This window comes from Salvelinus fontinalis, chromosome 14 (assembly GCF_029448725.1).
Source record: "Salvelinus fontinalis isolate EN_2023a chromosome 14, ASM2944872v1, whole genome shotgun sequence".
Lineage (NCBI taxonomy): Eukaryota > Metazoa > Chordata > Actinopteri > Salmoniformes > Salmonidae > Salvelinus > Salvelinus fontinalis.
The window spans coordinates 41,407,045-41,420,041 of NC_074678.1; positions in this window are offsets into that span (position 1 = coordinate 41,407,045).

Sequence of the window (12,997 nt, forward strand, 5' to 3'; positions counted from 1 at the left end):
AAACCGCACACTGCTCTTGATAGTATCACCGATATTTAATAAGCTTACGTAACGGCCACACGGCCTTTGTCAGAGCTTTTGTGATTTTTTTAAATGTGCATGTAGACCTGGCCCCACCCACATCCGTTCTACACATCGAAGGGGGTTGGAGGCAAAGGGAAAACAAATATGTGCTACCAAATATAACAATATGCATTTCATAAATATTACAAAAGTGTATAAATAAGGCGTATTGAAGACGTCTGTAAAATCTCAATGAGGACATAGCAAGTGTTAATTAGTCATTGGGTACATCGTACGAAAAACGTCAGAATAATCTACAAGAGACACATATTTCATGTTCAAATTCACAACATAACATACATAGGCATTTCATCATTAAGTCCTTTAGGAAATAATGTCTGGAGGGTGAAAATCCAAAAACATTCTCTTTTACTCAGAGTATTATTAATATCTCCTCCCCTGTCTGATATCTTAACTTTCTCTATGCCACAAATTCTAAAGGTGGAAATGTCATGCTTCAGGTCATGGAGTAAAACTAAAAGTTGTCCAAAAATATGAATAGTAAAGTACAGATACCCTAAAAGACTACTTAAGTAGTACTTTAAAGTATTTTTATTTAAGTACTTTACACCACTGATAAAAATAGTTGTTTTAGAGATACTATATCATAAAGCTAAGTACATGTAGCATACATGAACAGCTGTTCAAGCCAATCACACTATGCTTATTATTGTGGGAGAATCTAAAAATCTTAGTGTCATAGTGTGCTCCAACATATGTTGTTTGTCTATTTTCTGAAATACACATTTTCAAATTAATTTATTCAACATTAAAAAAAGTAATATTAATATCTCAGAAATACCCTTTTTGTTTATTTTAAGACATATTGTTTGGAACAATATACTCTACAAGTACATTACATTTCCAGAGTTGGCTTTATGCTAATTCTAAAGTTATGATACATTTTAAGAGCACCGCCAACAGTGACTGGTACATGGATTCAAAGGGAACTCTGCTCGTGATTTGCTGGATGCACAATCCTGAAGGACGGCTGTGGTTAATTGCCTATAATGTCCATTTTAATGTATAAAATGTGTCATATCATTAAAAGTACCAGAGAGCCCACTCTGGAAATGTGATGTGTTTGAAGAGTATATTGTTACAAACAATTTGTCTAAAAATAAACAAAATCAGAAAGGGTAGTTTTGATATATACATATACACATGTTTTAATGTTGAATAAATGAATGGAAAATGTTGTATTTCAGAATCTAGACATACTCCATACATTAGCAGTCAAAAGTTTTAGAACACCTACTCATTCAAGGGTTTTTCTTTATTTTTTACCCGTTTCTACATTGTAGAATAATAGTGAAGAAGTCAAAACTATGAAATAACACATATGTAATCATGTAGTTACCAAAAAAGTGTTAAATAAATCTAAATATATTTGAGATTTGAGATTCTTCAAAGTAGCCAACCTTTGCCTTAATGACAGCTTTGCACACTCTTGGCATTCTCCCAACCAGCTTCATGAGGTAGTCACTTGGAATGCATTCTTAAAAGTGTGCCTTCTTAAAAGTTCATTTGTGGATTTTTTTTCCTTCTTAATGCGTTTGAGTCAATCAGTCGTGTTGTGACAAGGTAGGGAGGTATACAGAAGATAGCCCTATTTGGTAAAAGACCAAGTCTATATTATGGCAAGAACAGCTCAAATAAGCAAAGAGAAACAACAGTCCAACATTACTTTAAGACTTCAGTCAACACGGAAAAGGTCAGTCAATACGGAGAATTTAAAATGCAGTCGCAAAAAACATCAAGTGCTATGATGAAACTGGTTCTCATGAGGACCACCACAGGAATGGAAGACCCAGAGTTACTTCTGCCGCAGAGGGTAAGTTCATTACAGTTACCATCCTCAGAAATTGCAGCCCAAATAAACACTTCACAGAGTTCAAGTAACAGACACATCTCAACATCAGCTATTTAGAGGAGACTGTGTGAATCAGGCCTACATGATCGAATTGCTGCAAAGAAACCACAACTAAAGGACACCAATAAGAAGAAGAGACTTGCTTGGGCCAAGAAATACAAGCAATGATATTAGACCGGTGGAAATGTGTCCTTTGGTCTTGAGTCCAAAATTGAGATTTTTGGTTCCAACCTCCGTATCTTTGTGAGATGCAGTGTGGGTGAGCGGAAGATCTATGTGTGTGTATTTCCCACCGTAAAGCATGGAGGAGGAAGTGTTATGGTGTGGGAGTGCTTTGCTGGTGACAATGTCTGTGATTTATTTAGAATTCATGGCACACTTAACCAGCATGGCTACCACAGCATTCTGCAGCGATACGCCATCCCATCTGGTTTGGGTTTAGTGGGACTATCATTTGGTTTTCAACAGGACAATGACCCAACACACCTCCAGGCTGTGTAAGGGCTATTTGACCAAGAAGGAGAGTGATGGAGTGCTGCATCAGATGACCTGGCCTCCACAATCCCCCAACCTCAACCAAATTGAGATGGTTTGGGATGAGTCGGACTGCAGAGTGAAGGAAAAGCAGCCAACAAGTGCTCAGCATATGTGGGAATTCCTTCAAGATTATTGAAAAGCATTCCAGGTGAAGCTGGTTGAGAGAATGCCAAGATTGTGCAAAGTTGTCATCAAGGCAAAGGGTGGCTATTTGAAGAATTTCAAGTATAAAATATATTTTGATTTGTTTAACACTTTTCTGGTTACTACATGATTCCATATGTATTATTTCATAGTTTGAATGTCTTCACTATTATTCTACAATGTAGAAAATATCAAACAATAAAGAAAAACCCTTGAATGAGTAGGTGTTCTAAGACTTTTGACCGGTAGTGTATGTTAGAGCACACTATAAGGAGTATAATGACATCAAGATGTTGTCTGTCTCATGTACGGTGCATATTTCCGTTGGGGAACGCCTACTCTGGGAAGTGCGCGTGTGCAATAACTCAATTCGCCTTTTCAGTCCTTCTAAACAAAGCAATATTTTCACTCTTTAGCAAGGGGTAAAGTCTACAAAACTTAGTCCACTCTGTTAGTAACAGATTATAGTTTTGGGAGCAGAAAACTGTATTGAGATCAAATGTTTAATTGATGAGTAAATTAGCAAAATGTCGGCCAAAATCCATCTCCTTCTATCTTCTCCCACTGCGGCCACTGGGCTTCCTTTCATTACCATATTTGGTAGTGAGTGGAAACGCCAACCGTATGCTTCACATTTATACTTCTGGTGAAATATCTGTCTCATTGTTCCATCTGTTCCTTAGCTACTGTAAAGTGTTTCAAGGAAATGTTCAACTAACCTGTTCTTGCCGATATTTTCCTCATTCTTGATTCAGGAAAAAAGTGTATTTGAAAAATGTTCGTGTCCAGTTGCAGGTTTGTTGAAAAATTCCTTGCTCCACTTTACAGTAAGGTGTAACGGCTGTATGGAAGCATTCACATATTACCATTACAACGGGTAGCTAGAGAACACCCTGTATATTGCAGCTTGCCCATGTTTTGTACAGTTTACAGATTTACAAGAAAACCAAACCTATTTTATATTTTAGTACATTTCAATAGTTATTTTTATATCTGCCTCCCGACTGTTTGCCTATCAATGGGCCTAGAACCTGTAGTTTTATTAGATGTTACATTTGGATGATGGGTGGTAAATCATGTTGAATAATAACACTGTCTGATTCTTGAGTTCTGTCGGTCTGTCTTTCTGCCTATGTGTCTTTCTATCTGTCTGTCCATGGCCAATTATCACGGTCTTTGTCTGTGCAGTTTTATCCCTGACTTAGTTCCACCCCATGTCTCCTTAAAACCCTGAATGCCTCGCTTATAGGATCTCCCTAATGATAATCTCCCTGTTGCATGCTTTGAACACGGTGGGTCTTACGTCTGGAGATAAATATTATGGGCAATTCCATGGTACCATAAAGATGCTGAGACTCCGATTTTTTCACTTTTAAAGTATGCCAAATAAAGACCGTTCATTGCAAAGTTAAACAAACCATGAACCTCTATGCACAACGACTACTAACAATTTATACTCAAAATTTGACAAAAACACATTTACTTGAAGAACAATCCAGATTTAAAGTTTGATAACAGAATGAGGTAAAATCGCCCTCAGTCTTTTATGTGACCACGTTTTCCAATATCTTAAATATTTCTTCAATATATACTCCGAATTAAGATTCAAAGATGTCTGCAGAAAGAATGGAGTGTCAACTATGATACAATATGTCACTTTGAGTTAGATTTTTTTTCTTCTATTTTTGTTATTGAACTAAAGTTTGTGAAGTGGATTAACACCCGGAAACAAAGTGATGGTAACATGATCATGGATCCCTGATCTGTACAAACAAGACCACATTTGGTTGGTCCGGACCGCATCATGTCTGTACCAATCATAGATGTCTATGTTTCATAAGTTTGGACATCACAGTACATCACCGTAGAGTAGAGCAGAGTTCAGTAGAGTAGAGTTCAGTAGAGTAGAGTATAGTTCAATTCAATATAGTTCAGTCGAATAGAGAACAGTTCAATCGAGTAGAGTATAGTTCAGTTCCATAAAGTAGAGTATAGTTCAGTTCAGTAGAGTAGAATATAGTTCAGTTGAGTAGAGTAGAGTATAGTTCAGTAGATAAAGTATAGTTCAGTAGAGTATAGTTCAGTACAGTAAATTATAATATACTCTAGTGTGCTCTATTGTACTTTACTGTACTAAACTAATCCGATGATAATGGCGCCGAAGGAGATGGCCGCCGTTTTACGATCCTTTAACCAATTGTGCTATTGTGTATGTTTTTTTCGGCATTATTTGTAACTTATTGTTTCTGCCACCATGTCTTATTACCGAAAAGAGCTTATTGATATCAGGGCAGCGATTACTCTCCCCGTACTGGAGGAATTATTCTTCTTCAACTAGTTGGATGGGAACTATTTACTCCAGACACTCGACAAGGCCCTCATCTCCATCATTTGCAGGAGGAACAGACGGAGGTATCGTGGACGATGGTCCGGGTGCCTTGTAAGGATCTGTCGCCGAGAGTGTAATCTACCTTTACCATCGGTCCTGTTAGCAAACGTACAATCAATCGATAAAAAATTGATGAACTACAAGCACGTATGTCCTACCAACGGGACATTAAAAACTGTAACATCTTATGTTTCACCGAGTCGTGGTTGAACGACGACATGATTAACATACAGCTGGCGGATATTAAGCTTTATCGGCAGGATAGAACAGTGGCCTCTGGTAAGACATGAAATCTAAGGAAGTCTGGAGGTTTTGTTCGCATGAGGTAGAGTATCTCATGATAAGCTGTAGACGACACTATTTACCAAGAGAGTTTAAATCTATATTTTTTGTAGCTGTCTATATACCACCGCAGACCAATGCTGGCACTAAGACCACACTCATTGAGCTGTGTACGGCCATAAGCAAACAGGAAAACGCTCATCCAGAGGCGGTGCTCCTATTGGCTGGGGACTTTAATGCAGGGAAACTCAAATCAGTTTTACCTCATTTCCATCAGCATGTTAAATGTGCAACCAGAGGGAAAAAACTCTAGACCCCCTTTGCTCCACACACAAAGCTCTCCTTCGCCCTCCATTTGGCAAATCCGACCATAATTCTATCCTCCTGCTTCCTGCTCACATGAAAAAACTAAAGCAGGATGCACCAGTGACTCGGTCAATAGGAAAATGGTCAGATGAAGCAGATGCTAAGCTACAGGACTGTTTTGCTAGCACAGACTGGAATATGTTCCGGGATTCTTCCGATGGCATTGAGGAGTACACCAGATCAGTCACTGGGTTCATCACTAAGTGCATTGATGACGTCGTCCCCACAATGACCGTACGTACAGTGCCTTGCAAAAGTATTCATCCCTCTTGGCGTTTTTCCTATTTTGTTGCATTACAACCTGTAATATAAATAGATTTTTATTTGGATTTCATGTAATGGACATACACAAAATAGTCCAAATTGGTGAAGTGAAATTTAAAAAAAAAAAATGTTTCAAAAAATGTCTTTTAAAACAGAAAAGTGGTGCATGCATATGTAGTCACCCCCCTTTGCTATGAAGCCCCTAAATAAGATCTGGTGCAACCAATTACCTTCAGAAGTCACGTAATTAGTTAAATAAAGTCCACCTGTGTGCAATCTAAGTGTCACATGATTTGTCACATGATCTCAGTATATATACACCTGTTCTGAATGGCCCCAGCGTCTGCAACACCACTAAGCACGGGGCACCATGAAGACCAAGGAGCTCTCCAAACAGATCAGGGACAAAGTTGTGGAGAAGTACAGATCAGGGTTGAGTTATAAAAAATATCAGAAACTTTGAACATCCCACGGAGCACCATTAAATCCATTATTAAAACATGGAAAGAATATGGCAGCACAACAAACCTGCCAAGAGAGGGCCGCCCATCAAAACTCACAGACCAGGCAAGGAGGGAATTAATCAGAGGCAACAAAGAGACCAAAGATAACCCTGAAGGAGCTGCAAAGCGCCACAGGGGAGATTGGAGTATCTGTCCATAGGACCACTTTCAGCCGTACACGCCACAGAGCTGGGCTTTACGGAAGAGTGGCCAGAAAAAAGTAATTGCTTAAAGAAACAAATAAGCAAACACGTTTGGTGTTTGCCAAAAGGCACGTGGGAGACTCCCCAAACATATGGAAGAAGGTACTCTGGTCAGATGAGACATAAATGAAGCTTTCTGACCATCAAGGAAAATGCTATGTCTGGCGCAAACCCAACACCTCTCATCACCCTGAGAACACCATCCCCACAGTGAAGCATGGTGGTGGCAGCATCATGCTGTGGGGATGTTTTTCATCGGCAGGGACTGGGAAACTGGTCAGAATTGAAGGAATGATGGATGGCACTAAATACAGGGAAATTCTTGATGGAAACCTGTTTCAGTCTTCCAGAGATTTGAGACTGGGACAGAGGTTCACCTTCCAGCAGGACAAAGACTCTAAGCATACTGCTAAATCAATACTCGAGTGGTTTAAGGTGAAACATTTAAATGTCTTGGAATGGCCTAGTCAAAGCCCAGACCTCAATGCAGTTGAGAATCTGTGGTATGACTTAAAGATTGCTGTACACCAGCGGAACCCATCCAACTTGATGGAGCTGGCGCAGTTTTGCCTTGAAGAATGGGAAAAAATTCCAGTGGCTAGATGTGCCAAGCTTATAGAGACATACCCCAAGAGACTTGCAGTTGTAATTGCTGCAAAAGGTGGCTCTACAAACTATTGACTTGGGGGGGCTGAATAGTTATGCACGCTCAAGTTTACTGTTTTTTGTCTTATTTCTTGTTTGTTTCACACACAAAAATATTTTCATCTTCAAAGTGATAGCCTTGTTGTGTAAATCAAATGATACAAACTCCCCCCAAAATCTATTTTAATTCCAGGTTGTGAGGAAACAAAATAGGAAAAATGCCAAGGGGTGTGAATACTTAGGCAAGCCACTGCACATACCCCAACCAGAAGCCATCCGCACTGAGCTAAAGGGTAGAGCTGCCGCTTTTAAGGAGCGGGACTCTAACCCGGAAGCCTATAAGAAATCCCGCTATGCCCTCCGACGAACTATCAAACAGGCAAAGCATCAATAGAGGACTAAGATTGAATCGCACTACACCGGCCCTAACGCTCGTTGGATGTGGCTGGGCTTGCAAACTATTACAGACTACAAAGGGAAGGACAGCTAAATTAGTTCTATGCTTGTTTCGAGGCAAGTAACACTGAAACATGCATCAGAGCACCAGCGCTCACGTCTCTAGCCATGAAGTGCTTTGAAAGGCTGGTCATGGCTCACATCAACACCATTATCTCAGAAACCCTAGACCCACTCCAATTTGCATACCACCCCAACAGATCCACAGATGATGCAATCTCTATTGCACTCAACGCTGCCCTTTCCCACCTGGACAACAGGAACACCTATGTGAGAATGTTATTCATTGACTACAGCTCAGCGTTCAACACCATAGTGTCCTCAAAGCTCATCATTAAGCTAAGGACCCTGGTACTAAACACCTCCCTCTGCAACTGGATCTTGGACTTCCTGACGGGCAGCCCCCAGGTGATAAGGGTAGGGAACAACACATCCGCCATGCTGATCCTCAACACTGGGGCCCCTCAGGGGTGCGTGCTCAGTCCCCTCCGGTACTCCCTGTTCACTCATGACTGCATGGCCAGGCATGACTCCAACATCATCATCAAGTTTGCCGATGACACAACAGTGGTTGGCCTGACCACCGACAACGATGAGACAGCCTATAGGGAGGAGGTCAGAGACCTGGTCGTGTGGTGCCAGAACAACAACCTCTCCTTCAACGTGATCACGACAAAGGAGATGATTGTGGACTACAGGAAAAGGATGACCGAGCAAGCCCCCATTCTCATCGATGGGGCTGTAGTGGAACAGGTTGAGAGCTTCAAGTTCCTTGGTGTCCACATCACCAACAAACTTTCATGGTCCAAACACGCTAAGACAGTTGTGAAGAGGGCACGACAAAGTCTATTCCGCCACAGGAGACTGAAAAGATTTGGCATGGATCCTCAGATCCCCAAAAGGTTCTAAAGTTGCACCATAAAGCGCATCCTGACTGGTTGCATCACTGCCTGGTATGGCAACTGCTCGGCCTCCGACCGACCACAAGGCACTACAGAGGGTAGTGCGTACGGCCCAGTACATCACTGGGGCCAAGCTTCCTGTCATCCAGGACCTCTTTACCATGTTTCAGAGGAACCATACACTGTTCTCTCTGCTACCGCATGGCAAGCGGTACCGGAGCGCCAAGTCGAGGTCCAAAAGATTTCTTAACAGCTTCTACCTCCAAGCCATAAAACTCCTGAATAGCTAATCAAATGATTACCCAGACCCCTCTTTTACGCTGCTGCTGCTCTCTGTTTATAATCTATGCATAGTCACTTTAACTCTACCTACATGTACATATTACCTCAACTAACCGGTGGCCCCACACATTGACTCTGTACCGGTACCCCCTATATATAGCCTTGCTTGTTATTTTCTATTTTTTACTTATCTATTTTTTACTTAACACTGAATTACATTTTTTCTTAACTTCCTAAAGCATTGTGAAGGGCTTTTAAGTAAGCATTTCACTGTAAGGTCTACACCTGTTGTATTCGGCGTATGTGACAAATCAAATTTGAATTTATTTTATTTTATTTAAACTCTACTGTACAGTACCGTACTGTATTGTATTGACCTATACTCCTATACTTTTAATCACTCACCCTGTCCAAGCTTTCGAAACAGACATCTATGATTGGTTCAGATTTGGACTGATCAAATGTAAACTACTTTCAACATCCATGGACGTCCGGTGTCGGTCGGTGTTCAGTGGGTGAGAGGGCTGATTACAGTTAATGGAAAGAGAGCAGGCTTATGGGTAGGTGTCAGTAAGAGCCGGGAGCGGTGACATTAAAAGGAGAGAGAGAGAGAGAAGAGAGACGGGGAGAGAGAAAGAATGTTTTCATGCATTTTTTTTACCACCACACTACAGAAAGAGAAAGAAAACAGTTATGAGCTGAACATACAGTACTAGTATGCCAGTGGAAGGGAGGACAGTAGCAGGTGACCCAACTGTGGTTTGTGATTACAATGAATTCCCATGGTAGCCAGTTCAGTTGCAGTCATTCTGTTTTTGGTTTTAGATTTTTGGTTCATTCTGTTACCGATTTGGTAACAGAATGACATGTTTTAATCACTTAATAAATCATAAACCAAATTGTTATCATTGAAAACACACTCACTAATTGGCTGGTCTACATTTACTTGTTAATTCTGTGAACTTTTATTAACCTCCCTCCTCATGAGGGAGAGAAAGGATACAGTCAGGTCCATAATTATTGGAACCCTTGATAAAGACGAACAAAAAATACTGTATAAAATAAATAATACAAATACTGAGCTGTATTGCATGCTAAAAAAATTATAATAATACAATTGCTCAGAGAAATAGATTTTGTTTAACAATTAATCTGTAATGATTCTCATTGGTGGAAGGAGAAGAGGACCAAAAAACAACAACAACAAGGAAAAAACGAAAATGAAACAGTTCTGCCAGGTGAACATACACTAAACAGAAAACAATCACCCACAACACACAATGGAAAACAGGCTACCTAAATATGGCTCCCAATCAGAGACAACGATAGACAGCTGCCTCTGATTGGGAACCACACCAGGCCAAACACATAGAAAACCAATAGCCTAGAAAAAAGAACATAGACTGCCCACCCTAGTCACACCCTGGCCTAACCAAAATAGAGAATAAAAAACCCTCTCTATAGCCAGGGCGTGACATAATCAAAATGATCAGCACCCATGTTTTCAGTTTGCCTGGCTACCCAAACTCTTTGCTCTAACCAAACGCTACGCCACGCCAACGGACGTTAGTTTCTTCTGCACAATGAGTCTGGATCTGAGTACCTTAAGCAAAGAGTTTTTAAACGCAAACACATTCTAACCGTTCTGATTGGTCCCAGAAACCGATGGGTTGGGCCAGAGCCAGAACACACGTGGGTAAAGTGGCGTTTGAGCATTGGCTTGATACTCTGATTGGTTAGAGATGAGCCAATCACTGATTACTTTGTTTTGTACAACAGCCCTCATTTTGAAGTCACCCCAAACAACTTCAACAATGGCAGTCTTAGAAGACTGAAGTTTGTAGCGAATTAGAGCAGCGGAATCATTCAGTTTGAGTCGTCAGGCAAATTTTTTGTACTCCAGTACCACAGCACCCTACCTTTGCGATGATAACGACACTGAGCCTTTTCTAAAATGTTTTATGAGAATGGAGAACACTTTGGGAGGGATCTTAGATCATTCCTCCATACAGAATCTTTACAGATCCTTGATATCCTTCGTCTGCTCTTATGGACTGCCCTCTTCAATTCAAACCACAGGTTTTCAATGGGGTTCAAGTCCAGAGACTGAGATGGCCATTGCAAAATATCGATTTTTGTGGTCAATTAACCATTTCTTTGAGGATTTTAATGTGTGCTTGGGTTATCGTCTTGCTGGATGATCCACTTGTGGCCAAGTGTCAGCCTCCTGGCTGAGGCAAGCAGGTTTTGGGCTAACATGTCATAGTACTTGGTAAAGTTCATGATGCCGTTGACCTTAACAAGGGTCACAAGACCAGTGTAAGCAAAATGGCCCCATAACATCAAAGATGCACCACCATATTTTACCGTAGGTATGAAGTATTTTTCTGCATATGCTTCTGTTTTTTGATGCCAAACTCACCCCTGGTATGTGACCAAAGAGCTCTATTTTCATGTTATCTGACCATGGGATTGTTTACATATGACAACACATCATACATTATTTTACATGAGAAATAATGCACCTTAGCTAGAATTGCGCGACTAAAATCTCCTCTGCATAAATGTCATAATTAATTAGAGATTTCTTGAGTTATCTTAGATTCATTCTGACTATTTTGAGGAAGTTATACTAACTTTGTTCCAATGGTGTCTCATGGGGGATAAACGTCAGTAACTACCACACCCCCCAGAAAAACACATGCTGGATCGGCACTTCCAGTCGCTCTTTAAGGCGATTGTCTTGCAGCTGTCTTTTGTATTGCAATTAATGTTTGATTGCAGTTGCTAACTGTTCTTCCTTTCAATCAGAAGTGTTTGTTTGTCACTGGTTTTGGTCGTTCTTGTGGACTCAGTCAATAAAGTCAGGTCTCTGTGCAAGCACTGTAGCTCTGGAGCCATCCTGTGAAAAAGAATGTGTCATCGCAGCAGTTGCATTCACACCTTATCCCAGGGCTAAGAGCCTCCTAAGCCCTGGGCTAAGGGAGATTTTAGCCCTGGGAAAAGCAAGTGTTCACACTTGCACATTCTAAAGTGGGCTAACACCAACGTTAGCCCAGGGCTAGCTGGCCCTGCTCTGGAGTGGGGCGAGACAGAGATTCGGGATCCTTGGGATGTCCAACTTTGACGTCACCACATTGAAGTTGAAATGTAAAATGGTTAAGGTAAGGGTTAAGGTTAGGGTTACAGTTAGGGTAAAATATGTTTATTTATATTTGTCACATACACCACATACGCCCCTTGCACAAATTAGGGTTAAGTGCCTTGCTCAAAGGCACGTGAACAGTTTGTATACATTGTCGGCTAGGTTATTCGAACCAGCAACCTTCGGTTACTGACCCAATGTAACGTTGGTCACGTATTGGGTTTGTCCGTTAGCCCTGGGTTAACAAATGCTTGTGTCGAATCTCTGTCTAAGCTAGCCCAGGGCCAGTCTTAGCCTGGAGCTAAGATAGCCTGGAGCTAAGATAGCCTGGGGCTAAGATAGCCTGGGGCTAAGAACAATGCAGTGTAAAAAGGCTGAATGTGTTTTACTGTAGCCTGTTTCAGACAAACCTTAATTGATTTAATTTGTGTTTTTATTTGATTTTATATAGAAATATAGTGATATAGAATGCGTGATTTGATCAGATGTTACAGATTTGAAAGATAATGTCTGAGCCTGAGCTTGTCTAGCTAAGCCACTGCTGGGGGAATAGTTTGGCAACAAGGACATTTGTACGTGCCTCTAACCGTCCGCAGTGTGGTGTGCTTGATCGGCTGATAAAGCATGGCCCACCACACACACACACACACACACACACACACACACAGGTCCAGGCCATGCATAGAAATGACAGATCATCCTCTATAAAGCAGTCTCCTGTATTCCTCCACTGAAGCATACAGAGCAAAACCTCCCAGATCTTTTGCTAAAAAGCCATTCATTGCATTCAAATCTGAGTTTAGCATGTGTGTCCACTTGTTTGTGAGGATCTTTTAAAAAGCTGATACAATTTCCACTTTTTGCTAATTGGCAGCACCCGTCTTGCTGAATTTGTGTTGGATGTTTTGCCCACAGAGCTTGTGCACAAGAGCATGTGATTTCT